Source organism: Bos javanicus, chromosome 20 (genome assembly GCF_032452875.1).
Source record: "Bos javanicus breed banteng chromosome 20, ARS-OSU_banteng_1.0, whole genome shotgun sequence".
NCBI classification, from domain to species: domain Eukaryota; kingdom Metazoa; phylum Chordata; class Mammalia; order Artiodactyla; family Bovidae; genus Bos; species Bos javanicus.
Genome location: NC_083887.1, coordinates 58,914,516 through 58,928,377, shown reverse-complemented (window position 1 = coordinate 58,928,377; position 13,862 = coordinate 58,914,516). Strand labels below are relative to the sequence as shown.

The 13,862-nt window shown below is 39.7% G+C and overlaps 1 protein-coding gene and 1 non-coding gene across 2 annotated transcripts in view; one reads left to right on the top strand and one right to left on the bottom strand.

Moving 5' to 3' along the window:
- DNAH5 (dynein axonemal heavy chain 5) overlaps nt 1–13,862 on the bottom strand; it is a 323,884-nt gene that overhangs the window by 284,226 nt on the left and 25,796 nt on the right. The gene's annotated exons all lie outside the window — the stretch shown is intronic.
- LOC133233849 (U6 spliceosomal RNA) lies at nt 12,901–13,011 on the top strand. The gene has a single exon (XR_009731897.1). It is a non-coding gene; the product is annotated as a U6 spliceosomal RNA (small nuclear RNA).

The window sequence follows — 13,862 nt, the reverse complement described above, 5'->3', positions numbered from 1 at the left end:
CATGTATACCTATGGCTGATTCATGGTGACGTATGGCAGAAACCAACACAACATTGTAAAGCAATTATCCTCCAATTGAAAAATAAATTAATTAAAAATAATTATAAATTCATTTTATTGCTAACAAACTAAATTATAAAAATGCTATGCAGATCAAATGTTCTTCCAAAGCTTCTTTAAGATGGGTGTCAATGCTTACGTCTTACCAAAACCAGCACTACAACTTTCCTGACAGAGCAGGGACACCCAATATTAATCTTAATATATATATATCAGAGAAGGCAATGGCACCCCACTCCAGTACTCTTGCCTGGAAAATCCCATGGACAGAGGAGGCTGGAAGGCTGCAGTCCATGGGGTTGCTGAGGGTCAGACATGACTGAGCGACTTCACTTTCACTTTTCACTTTCATGCATTGGAGAAGGAAATGGCAACCCACTCCAGTGTTCTTGCCTGGAGAGTCCCAGGGATGGGGGAGCCTGGTGGGCTGCCGTCTATGGGGTCGCACAGAGTCAGACACGACTGAAGTGACTTACCAGTAGCAGTATATATATATATATATATATACACACACACACACACACGCACACACGCACACATGCACACACACACACATATGGTTCCTATCCATATAGTCAAAGCTATGGTTTTCCAGTAGTCATGTACAGATATGAGTTGGACCATAAAGAAGGCTGAGTGCTAAAGAATTGATGCTTTTGAACTGTGGTGCTGGAAAAGACTCTTGAGAGTCCCTTGGACTGCAAGGAGAACAAACCAGGAAATCCTAAAGGAAATCAGTCTGAAATATTCATTGGAAGGACTGATGCTGAAGCTGAAGCTCCAATACTTTGGCCACTTGATGCGAAGAACTGACTCACTGGGAAAAAAAAACCCTGATGCTGGGAGAGACTGAGGGCAGGAGGAGAAGGGGGTGACAGAGGATGAGATGTTTGGATGGCATTATTGACACAATGGACATAAGTTTAAGCAAATTCCAGGAGATAGTGAAGGACAGGGAAGCCTAGCACGCTGCAGTCCATGAGGCTGCAAAGAGTTGGACACAACCTAGAGACTGAACAACAACATATACATACGATTCCTAAGGTAAGTACACTTAACAGTGCTTTAGAATGCAATATCTAGTTCCGGCTACTTGACTGCCAGTTCCCTGATTTTCCATCAATTATTAACCTTTCCACTGAAAACAGCTGACATTGGGCCTTGTACTCAAAGGCAGACCCCATATAGATTCAAACATTCAAGTGAAATGGAACCATTAATAACATAAATAAACTCTCATTGATTAAGCTCTGTTATTATGGGGACATAAATGTACCAAAGAAGCACAAGCTGGAATCAAGATTGCCGGGAGAAATATCAATAACCTCAGATATGCAGATGACACCACCCTCATGGCAGAAAGTGAAGACGAACTAAAAAGCCTCTTGATGAAAGTGAAAGTGGAGAGTGAAAAAGTTGGCTTAAAGCTCAACATTCAGAAAATGAAGATCATGGCATCTGGTCCCATCACTTCATGGGAAATAGATGGAGAAACAGTGGAAACAGTGTCAGACTTTATTTTTTGGGGCTCCAAAATCACTGCAGATGGTGACTGCAGCCATGAAATTAAAAGACGCTTACTCCTTGGAAGGAAAGTTATGACCAACCTAGATAGCATATTCAAAAGCGGAGACATTACTTTGCCAACAAAGGTCTGTCTAGTCAAGGCTATGGTTTTTCCAGTGGTCATGTATGGATGTGAGAGTTGGACTGTGAAGAAGGCTGAGCGCCGAAGAATTGATGCTTTTGAACTGTGGTGTTGGAGAAGACTCTTGAGAGTCCCTTGGACTGCAAGGAGATCCAACCAGTCCATTCTGAAGGAGATCAGCCCTGGGATTTCTTTGGAAGGAATGATGCTCAAGCTGAAACTCCAGTACTTTGGCCACCTCATGTGAAGAGTTGACTCATTGGAAAAGACTCTGATGCTGGGAGGGATTGGGGGCAGGAGGAGAAGGGGACGACAGAGGATGAGATGGCTGGATGGCATCACTGACTCGATGGACATGAGTCTGAGTGAACTCCGGGAGTTGGTGATGGACAGGGAGGCCTGGCATGCTGCGATTCATGGGGTCACAAAGAGTCGGACACGACTGAGCAACTGAACTGAACTGAAATGTACTGAGTATGAAAACATGAAGGCTGGAATAAGGCAAAGATTTTGAAAATGTAGCTCTTACCTGGTGATTTAGCATTTGACATGAAATTAATCTGAACAATTTATTTCTTTGGATTATTTTCACTTTCAAACATGACATCATCAAAAATATGGGAATTTTTTTGTTTAATATTGTTTAAAAGGAACCAATGATACAGAGAAAGACTCTAAAGAATAAAGCTAGGTTGTATAATTCCTTTCCTATTTCCATATTTTAGGTGTGATTTATATATTTTAAGAAAATGTTTTCGTCTAGATCATTAATCTCATCAAAGTCAACCACTGTTATATTTATTGAACTTCTTGGATAAACCCAGCATGATGTTATTCAGGTATAAGATACAAAAAGTTTATAATCTAGCAGAGGAGACAAAACCACAGTTAGTCAATAATAAAGCACTAAATTTTGAGAACCTGTCAAAGTTTATTGCAATCCAGCCTACAGTATCAAGTCGATATATCAAAAATAAACCCTTAATATTCAATAAGGTTTAAAAGATAAGAAAAGAATTTTTCATAAAACTCAGTTTTTAAATTAGCCTAAATCACTTAAAGTAGGAACCACAGGATACCTAAAAACTAAAGGAAAAAATTAAAAAGCTCTAAGAAAGTCTGTACCATTTTCCTTTCGTGTATTAGTCGTTCAATTGTGTCCAACTCTTTGCAATCCCATGGACTATAGCCTGCCAGGCTCCTCTGTCCATGGAATTCTCCAGGTAAGAATACTGGAGTGGGTTGCTATTTTCTCCTCCAGGGGATCTTCCTGACCCAGGGATCAAACCCAGGTCTCCGGCACTGTAGGCAAATTCCTTAGCATCTGAGTCACCAGAGAAGCAGAGTATAAAGATGTTCTCGCAGTAAGTGTTCTCCAAGTAAGCAACAGTGAGCCAGGAGAAAATACTTTCTGCTTTTCCACTTCCTTCCTCACCTTCTACCAAAACAAAGGTTTAACATTTGAATCTCCTCCCAGAGAAAATTCTAGAAGGAAGATAGTGTCTCCCTGTTCCCCGTGAAGTCACTCCAGCATTCATATCACTGTCAATTTCCTGAGTGAGGCCCATTCCACCTTGTACATCTAGGTCTTCTTCATCCTCTTAACCTCCCCATCTGCTTCAGTCTCCCTCCTTTCTTATCCTAAAGCCTAAAGGAAAATGATCTCTCAAGCAAATTTCACATCATCACCAAATTTCCTGCCATCCTAAGCATTATTTTGAAACAAATCAGGATCACACCATCAATCTAAAGACTAAGGCAGACCATGGGCACATTGCTTGGCAAGTGGGTTTTTCAGCCAAACAACAGAATGAAGGAAACATGGTGTGCCGAATGGCTTATTACATTATAATAACAAAGCACAGGAAAACAAAATTGAAGGTGTTAATTCATTGTGTGATGTAGAGCAATAGGAGAAAATCTATTGCTTTTCTAATCCAGAAAATGCACAGAGCTGAAAACAGCAATCTCCTAGGAGCAAAACCGAGGCAATTATGACTAAAAGAACCACAGTTGAAGGTAATTTTCCTCCAAACGGTTATCCTCTTTGGGGAATTACATGTGTACTTTTTAAAAATAAATAAATAAAAGAAAATTAATGGAAAACATTTTTTAAGTCCCCGAAGTTTGTCCTAGAGAAAGTTTTCTAAATGGTAAGCACTCTATCAGACTTTTTCTCTAATTAGTTCCATTCGACATTTACAGTAATCCCAGGTGGCACCAGTGGTAAAGAACCCGCCTGCCAATGCAGGAGATGTAAAAGTTCAATCCCTGGGTCAGGAAGGTCCCCTGGAAGATGGCATGGCAACCCACTCCAGTATTCTTCCCTGGAGAATCCCATGGACAGAGTGGCCTGGCGGGCTACAGTCCATGGGGTTGCAAAGAGAGGGACACGACTGAAGCGACTTAGCACCCACACAACTCTTACAGAGATTAAATCTCATTAAAATCAGGTCCAAACTCTCATTTAAATATACTTACTTTATTCTTGTATATTTTTGAGATTAGTTGTTTGTCAGTTGCTTCATTTGCTATTATTTTCTCCCATTCTGAAGGCTGCCTTTTCACCTTGCTTATAGTTTCCTTTGATGTGCAGAAGCTTTTAAGTTTAATTAGGTCCCATTTGCTTATTTTTGCTTTTATTTCCAATATTCTGGGAGGTGGGTCATAGAGGATCCTGCTGTGATGTATGTCGGAGAGTGTTTTGCCTATGTTCTCCTCTAGGAGTTTTATAGTTTCTGGTCTTACGTTTAGATCTTTAATCCATTTTGAGTTTATTTTTGTGTATAGTGTTAGAAAGTGTTCTAGTTTCATTCTTTTACAAGTGGTTGACCAGTTTTCCCAGCACTGCTTGTTAAAGAGATTGTCTTTTCTCCATTGTATATTCTTGCCTCCTTTGTCAAAGATAAGGTGTCCATATGTGTGTGGATTTATCTCTGGGCTTTCTATTTTGTTCCATTGATCTATATTTCTGTCTTTGTGCCAGTACCATACTGTCTTGATGACTGTGGCTTTGTAGTAGAGCCTGAAGTCAGGCAGGTTGTCTGATATATATGGAAAAGCAAAGGGGAGGGGAGGTTCTGGCCAAAATGTGCAACAGTGAAGAAAGAAGAGCTTCAAGCCACCTCCTGCTCTTTCCTACAAACCTCACCCTTGTGCAAGGACATCAACCATTGCCCACTCAGGCAATAGGGGTCCATGTTCTTCTCCAGATATACTTTCAGAATCTGTCTGAAATCCACTCCCATCCTGGGCAGGTCAAAGTCCTGTTCATGTGTCCAGGGTATGTCCCCATGTCCCTTCCTCTCTTTTATCTTTCCTGAATCTCAGGGTTCCCTTCTCTGAAATTCTATTGCTCATTCTTTAACTCAAATAGTTTTCATCCTGAATAATAATTACACTTTAGAAATATAAATTGTACTAGGATATTTTCGGAAGCAAGGATTTTGAATATTGTGAATCAAGCAGCATCTCACACAGAAGTGATCATTTTTAAATTAACCTATAGTCTATATGCATCCAAGGTGGCATTAGACGTAAAGACTCACCTGCTAACGCAGGAGACTTTAGAGATTCTGGTTCGATCCCTGGGGCAGGAAGATCTACTGGAGGGGGGCATAGCCAACCCACTCCAGTATTCTTGCCTGGGAAATTCTGTGGACAGAGGAGCCTGGCAGGCGACTGTCCATAGTGGCGCAGAGTCCAACATGACTGAAGCGACTTAGCACACACACACACGTAGTGTATATAGTAATAAACCAGAAATGATACTTCTTTCTGTTAAGTAGTGCCTCTGTTTAGCCTCTTGAAGGTGTTTTTCATGCCACTGTTGTTATCCTTGCTGTTGTTCTTCCGTTTTAATGTGTTGTGTTGGTAGTGGTCGTGTTATTTGGGGTATGTGGCAGAAGGAAGCACTGATAAACGTGAAAGGCAAATTCCAGCCCCTCCTGTGTCAGTTTTCTTCCTCTGTGTCCTTAATTAAATAGAGGACATATACTTACTTATTCTGCATTTCTACTTTCCTTAATTAGCCTAGACTGAAGCCTGAGGTTTACACGACAATCAACTCTAACATTTCTTTCTGGCACTGAAATATACAAACAGGTGGGGTTTTTTTATTATCATTTTACTGAGTGATTATCAAATGGGATAGAATTGCTAACTGGAATTTTGTGAACTGAATTATTCATTAGAGTGAATTTCAATATACCGAGCATCAACTTACCATTGCTTCGAGCCATCCACTAAGGTTTACAAATATTTTCGTTACGGGGAATTGCTGTTGCAATAGTATTTGCAATAGAGGAATGTCAAGTTGGTAAAACTCCACTATTAATAATGGATTCGTAGATGCATGAAAGGAGCTTCGTGCCTGCAATCAACAGGTTTAGGCTTACCAGGCTTTTTTTTCTTTTCTTTTTAAAAAGAAATCCTCAGAATTCCAGTTACAAGATTTACAACATTTCAGTCTTATGCCCTATAAAATCTTATGTTCGAAGGTTAATAAAATGAGATTAATCCAGAGATACTACATGTTGGGTTCTTTTCTTTTTTCCTTTCAAGCGCAGTATGTTAGATAATGCAGCCTAAGCTGTGGAGAGATGTGGAAACAGCCAGCCACTAGTGGAGGTTAGCTGCCATCCAGCGGCTGGAAGTGAAATTCACCCAAACCCCTCCCTGATGAGCTAAGGAACTGCAGAACAGAGCTGTGCAAAGTACATCAAAGACTCAATAATTTACATTTACTGTCTAGTATTTACATAAAGACCACAACGATGGGGGAAATTATTGAATACTTTAATGGAAGTGAAGCCACAATCTCCTCTTTTATAATTCTAAATCGTAAGAAATATCTTTTTGTTCAAATTGTTTCCCTTTCAAAAATTCCCAATTTAGAAACTTTGTCTATCTATGTCATATGCACCAAACTAAACAATGAAATGATTATCAGTGATAAAACAGATCTGACTACATGCAAGGCAGCTCATTGAAGAGGCACAAATTTTTATATCAATCTCTAAAGAAGAAAAATATCATTCATTTTGATATTTGGCAAAACTAATACAATTATGTAAAGTTTAAAAATAAAATAAAATTGGAAGAAAAAAAAAAAAGAAAAACATGCAAATATATCCATAAAGTGATCTCAGTATTTATACAAGTACATAGTGAATTCACCATGAACAAGTCCTAACACTTTCTCTTATGTAAAATGTAGTAACATCTCTTATTTAAAACCTCCAACCTCTTTTAAACAATTATAGTTTTTAAACAATTATAAGTTTTTTAAATACAGTTTTTACACTGATTTATTCTAAAAATGATGCACATATATTATGAAAATGTAAAAAAAAAACACAATAATCTGAGCACTATTACAGTCTGTTTTCTATGAGAAATGCTCTACCATCTCCCTTGTCTTTAAAAAAATTATTTTATATGCATGTACATATACATATATATATATATATATACACTCACATAAACACATATATGTATATATGTATATGCATATGTGTTAGTTGTGTCTGACTCTCTAGCCAGATGGACTGTAGCCTACCAGGCTCTCCTGTCCATGGAATTCTCTAGGCAAGAATACTGGAGTGTTCTGTATTCTTACTAAATACTGGAGTGGGTAGCCATTCCCTTCTACAGTGGATCTTCCCAACCCAGGAATTGAACTCATGTCTCCTGCACTATCCGGGTCACCAGGGAAGCCCTTTATGCATCTGTACATCCTGATATTTAGTCTACAAGATATCATGAAAATGTTCTCATATTACAGAATATTCCTTTTAGGTTGGTTCCAATTTTTTTACTATTAGGAACAACAATATAATGAATAGTTCTGTGGTAAAATCCTTGTCTAGATCTCTGCTTATTTACTTTAATATATTATTAGAAAAAATTATTACTTAAAATATATCCATTGGTTTGTGTATTAATTTTGTTTCATCTTTGCCTGTATGATAGATAAGAAATGGCTGTTATCTCATTGCTGGTTTAATGTGCAAGTCTTTAACAATCATGAAGCTAAATATTCTTAAGTATTTATTGGCCATTTGCGGGGTGGTTGTGAATCGCCTATTCATGTCCTTTCCTATTTTTTTCCTAGTGATTCTCTTTCTATTGATTTGCAATTGCTCCTTTAAGATTGGATAAAGATATTGTACACATACAGAAAATGAGGTGCTTTGATACTACTATCCTACAAAGTAGAATTAAAGAGAAAAGTCTTAAAGATTTGTACCAAGATAAACATTTTATGTGTGGATCACAAAAACTGTGGAAAATTCTGAAAGAGATGGAAATACCAGACTACCTTATCTGCCTCCTGAGAAACCTGTATGCAGGTCAAGAAGCAATAGTTAGAACTGGACATGGAACAATGGACTGCTTCAAAATTGGGAAAGGATTACATCAAGGCTGTATATTGTCACCCTGCTTATTTAGCTTATATGCAGAGTACATCATGCAAAATGCTGGGCTGGATGAAGCGTAAGCTGGAATCAAGATTGACAGGAGAAATATGAATAACCTCAGATATGCAGATGACACCACCCTTATGGCAGAAAGCAAACAGGAAATAAAGAGCCTCTTGATGAAAGTGAAAGAGGAGAGTGAAAAAGCTGGTTTAAAACTCAACATTCAAAAACAAAGATCACGGCATCTGATCCCATCACTTCATGGCAAATAGACGGGGAAACAATGGAAACAGTAACAGATTTTATTTTCTTGGGCTCCAAAATCACTGCAGATGGTGAGTGCAGCCATAAAATTAAAAGAACGCTTGCTCCTTGGAAGAAAAGCTATGGCAAACCTAAACAGTGTATTAAAAAGCAGAGACATTACTTTGCCAACAAAAGTCTGTCTAGTCAATGCTATGTTTTTTCCAGTAGTTATGTATGGATGTGAGAATTGGACCATAAAGAAAGCTGAGCTCCAAAGAATTGATGCTTTCAAACTGTGGTGTTAGAGAAGACTTCTGAGAGTCCCTTGGACTACAAGGAGATCAAACTAGTCCATCCTAAAGGAAATTGGTCCTGAATATTCATTGAAAGGACTGATGCTGAAGCTGAAGCTCCAATACTTTGGCCACCTGATGTGAAGACCTCCCTCATTAGAAGAGACCCTGATGCTGGGAAAAACTGAAGGCAGGAGGAGAAGGGGACAACAGAGATGAGATGGCTGGATGGCATCACCGACTCAATGGACATGAGTTTGAGTAAACTCTGGGAATTGGTGATAGACAGGGAGGCCTGACATGCTGCAGTCCATGGGGTCGCAAAGAGTCAGACATGACTGAGTGACTGAACTAACTGAAACATTTTATATTTATAAAAAGTATAAACCACTATAAGTGTATGGTATCAGTTCAGTTCAGCTGCTCAGTCGTGTCTGACTCTTTGAGACCCCATGAACCACAGAACGCCGGGCCTCCCTGTCCATCACCAACTCCCGGAGTCCACCCAAACCCATGTCCATCGAGTCAGTGATGCCATCCAACCATCTCATCCTCTGTCGTCCCCTTCTCCTCCTGCTCTCAATTTTTCCCAGCATCAAGGTCTTTTCAAATGAGTCGCTATGTACTAAAAAACAGTCCTAAAGTAAAATAAGGAAAACCTGTTAAAAAACCAGACAACATTGACAGAAAAACCATAATAAAAAGATGTTCTAATAGAATGCCTTAATAGAAATACGTTATACCTTATACTCCCCTAGTAACATCAGTCTTTTAAAGTATTATAAATGGTCAACAAAATTAATCATTTATTCAGAATGTGTTATTCACATTCTGAACACAGAATGTGTTCTTCACATTCTGAACACAGAATGTGTTCTGAACACAGAAACAACAAAAGTCACAACTGATAACAATAATTGTAAATTATTGTAAATTGTTGTAAATAGGAAATTGTAAAAATTGTAAAAGTTGTTGTAAATAGGAAATTAATCATGAAGGAATTTTATGTCTCTCAACTGCTTTAAAGCTTAGAAAAGCTTCTTTTAAATTACTACTAGATCGTTTGATCATTTCAGAACTCCAAGCTGCAAACAGAGGCCATTTGGAATGTAATGCTGCTGCTGCTGCTGCTAAGTCGCTTCAGTCGTGTCCGACTCTGTGCAACCCCATAGACAGCAGCCCACCAGGCTCCCCCATCCCTAGGATTCTCCACGCAAGAACACTGGAGTGGGTTGCAATTTTCTTCTCCGATGCATAAAAGTGAAAAGTGAAAGTGAAGTCGTGTCAGACTCTTAGCAACCTCATGGACTGCATCCTACCAGGCTCCTCTGTCCATGGGATTTTCCAGGCAAGAGTACTGGAGTGGGGTGCCATTGCCTTCTCTGTTGGAATGTAATAAATCCCACTAAAGACACCAGAGGACTGAAAAACAGAAAGATGTAAGAGAATGCAATCACTCCCTGTATCCCCCAGGAACGTAGGACAGAGAAAGTTAGGAGAGGGGTGGCCTAGTCAGGCTGATTTGGCCAAACCACCCCCCACTCAGGGACAGGTCTCTGCCTCCTCATGCCTGGAGGGCAGGTCTTTTCAGAGACCCCAAGTCCTTAGAGCTCCCAAGTCCCTGGAGCCCACAAGTGCTTGGGAGAAGAAATAGGCCAAAAGGTGCATCCAGGCACAGAGAACAGATGAGAACTGGAGGTGATATTACCACTAGTCTCCTTTTTCATTCTTTACCTGGTTCTCAGCTCTCCTTTCTGGAATTTTAGATGTGCTTTATCAAGATTCTTCATTACTCTCTCTAGGAAAGAAACCCCCAAACCTGGACTCACTCCATGATATAGCTGAATACAAAGGTCTGTGTAGAAAATAGGGACTCTAATGAGGAAACATAGTCAGAAAGGTAAATTGACTTGTCAGAAGCCTGTGGACAGAGTGTCCATGTCCAGAACAAAGCATTATAAGTCCTCTTTTTAAGATGCTTCGCCCATTATTTCTACTAATCCTTGACTCTCAACTCCTTTGCCAGCTGACTCACAACTTACCTCCTCCAAGAAAGGTGACCTGATTTACACTGACCCTGAGTACTCCTCTACAGCGAAGTCAATTCTTAAAGACTTTACTATTTGTATATATTATTTTATTTGTATCGGTTAATGTTTTACTTTGAATTCAAAGCATGTGGAAATATGTAAATTTTTTTCTATAACAGATAAGCACCCGAATTCCTTTGTATGAATGGAATATTAGAACATCAAATAATAGTTTCTACCTTATATGTCATCATTTAAGTTTTTCACAGGAAAAGTGAATCCAAGAAATAACAAAAATAAAATGTTTTTATTCCTTAGAAAGCAATAAGTTGGTAATAAAACATTCAGTATGCTTAAATTTTAATATTACAAAACACTTGTGTTTTTCAAGATTCTTTTTGAATTGCAAGAAACAGAAAACACTCATAAACTCAGGTGTCAATAGAAACTTCAATGGACTCTTGTTAAAACGACAAGACAGATTTTATTCAAGCTACTGCAGTAAAGAAGCTAGATTTCAGTACAGAATGAATTTAACTCTAAATATAGCAATGGGTAGCTGGCAGTTTATAGGCAATAGTCAGGGGTCAGTGGATAGAAAATTACTAAGAGGAACTTGATTAGATATCCAGGGTGGGGGATTCTTTCTATGCTGGCTTAGCAGGACTCTTGCTAAAACTGGGCTTTCCAGGCCAAACCCTGGACCAGGAATGAGGCAGAGGAGTCACAGAGAGGGCTCAGAGGAGCCTGACAAAAGTTTGGTCAAGGACACAGACTTTGTCAGAGGTAATGGGAGTTTAAGAACAAAGAAACAAATGGAAAGCTGTCTCAGCAGCTGCTTGGCCAGCCTCCCAGAGGAATGCCACATCCATCACAGTGGCTCTGGTGGTGCATCCATCACCTCAGTGGTCAGGCCCCAGAGTAGGGAGCCCACGTGTTCTGCCATTTTGATGACACCACAGCCTTCTCCTTCTCCTTATGTTTCAACTGTTCCAATTACTCCTTGGATCAACCAGAACCCCTCGTTGCAAACAACCAGAATCAACTCTGAATAAATGACAGAAAAGGAATCTATCAGAATCATTTAAAACACACAGAGGATAGACAGGAAGCCTAGATGATCAGGCTCAGAAATTAGATGGGAACCAAGAGATGCTGGAGGTCAACTATCAGCAAAATATGTCACACTATGTGACAGTCTCCAGAGGTCCCCTGACTCTCACTGCTGCCTCAGGTACCACCACACACACCCTTGACCTTGTACCACTTCCCCCAGATTTTAAGTCCCAAACTAGGGCACCTGACTGAAGGTCCTGAACCAAGGCAGTGGCCACAGGAATGAAGATGAGACAGAACTGACAGAGCCCAGTGGCTGAGTAGAAGTGGAGAATAAGATGATCTGAAGGAGATACTAAAATTTCTCATTTGAACAATGTGGTAAATGGTAAAGCTATTATCTGAGATAAGAAATCAGTGAAGATGAGTAGCTTGGAGGGGAAATTGATGAGCTTCACTTGGGGGTATATTGAATTTGAGGTCTCTTAAAAAATATTCATGTGGAAGGAAATGTTCCAATGAAAATCGGGAAATGCAAATCTGTGTTTCATAAAAGAAATAGGGGCTTAACGATATGGATCTAAGAGTTGTCAGCATAAAAATCATAGTGATGTAAATTAGTTCCCCCAAGAAGAAGGTAAAAAGTGAGACTAGAGGTGACGCTGGGCATGGGGACAGTGAGATTCAGTGTGTGAGCTGCGGGAAGGGAACAAATGATAGAAACAGAAGAGTCAGAAAGCAGCAGGAAAGCCGTGAGAGAGGAGTGTACTGCAACTCAGAGCAAAAGCGTTCCAAGGAAAGAGTAAGGAGCCAGGAGTGTTAAAGCTCAATCCAAATGTTCCTCAATGCGGGACTGTGTGAATAAACCATGACGCAGCCATGCAGTGGAGTGAAGAGGCATGGGGAGGCCTCTATATCCTGCCGTGTGCGACCTCACGGACACAGGGGAGAGAGGCACAGTGCAGAGCAGTGTGTCGTATGCCACTCTCAGTGTAAACAGAAGGAAATGGGCAGATGCATGCGTGCTCATGTACTTGCTTACATTCTAAAAATCAAACTCTGGAAAGATAAGCCAAAACCTAAAATCAAAAAGTTACCTATCAAGGGAGGAGACAACAATGAAAAAAAATTAGAACTCTCTATTGCTCACTCACTTTGACAGCACACATGTTAAAACTGGAAGAATACCAAGAAGATCAGCATGGCCCCTGCACAAGAATGACACACAAATTCATGAAGTGTTGCGTGCTTTCAAACTACAAGATACTAATGAAAGAAAAGACGACACCAACAAACGGAGAGTGACACAAGCTCTTGGTTTCAAAGAGTCAATATAGTGAAAATGACTATATTACCCAAAGCTATATAAAAAAAAAATCTACAAACTATAGATGCTGGAGAGGATGTGGAGAAAAGAAAACCCTCCTGCAGTGTTGGTGGGAAAATAAATTAATACAGACAATTAACAGGATGGCGGTTCATTAAAAAACTACACACAGAACTACTACGTGACCCAGCAATGCTACTCCTGGGCATATACTCAGGGAAAAACCATATTTCAAAAAGATACACGCACCCCAATGTTCATTGCAGCACTATAAGCAATGGCCAGGACATGGAAGCAACAATGGCCATCAACAGAGGAACGGGTAAAGAAGATGTGGTACACATATTCAGTGTAATGTTACTCAGCCATTAAAAGGAACAAAATAATTCCTGATGCTGCGCAAGACTGAAGGCAGGAGGAGAAGGGGACAACAGAGGATGAGAGGATTGGATGGCATCACCGACTCAATGGACATGAGTTTGAGCAAGCTCTGGGAGTTGGTGATGGACAAGGAAGCCTGGCATGCTGGAGTCCATGGGGTCGTAAAGAGTTGGACACAACTGAGTGATTAAACTGAACTGAATGTCATTTTCGAAAACATTGATGGACCTAGATATTGTCTTACTGAGTGAAGTAAGTCAGATACAGAAAGACAAATAGCACGTGATATCATTTATATGTGAAATCTAAAAAAAGTGGGGGGTACAAATGAACTCATCTACAAAATAGAAGTAGAGTCATAGATGTACAAAACAAACTTATGCTTACCAAGGGATA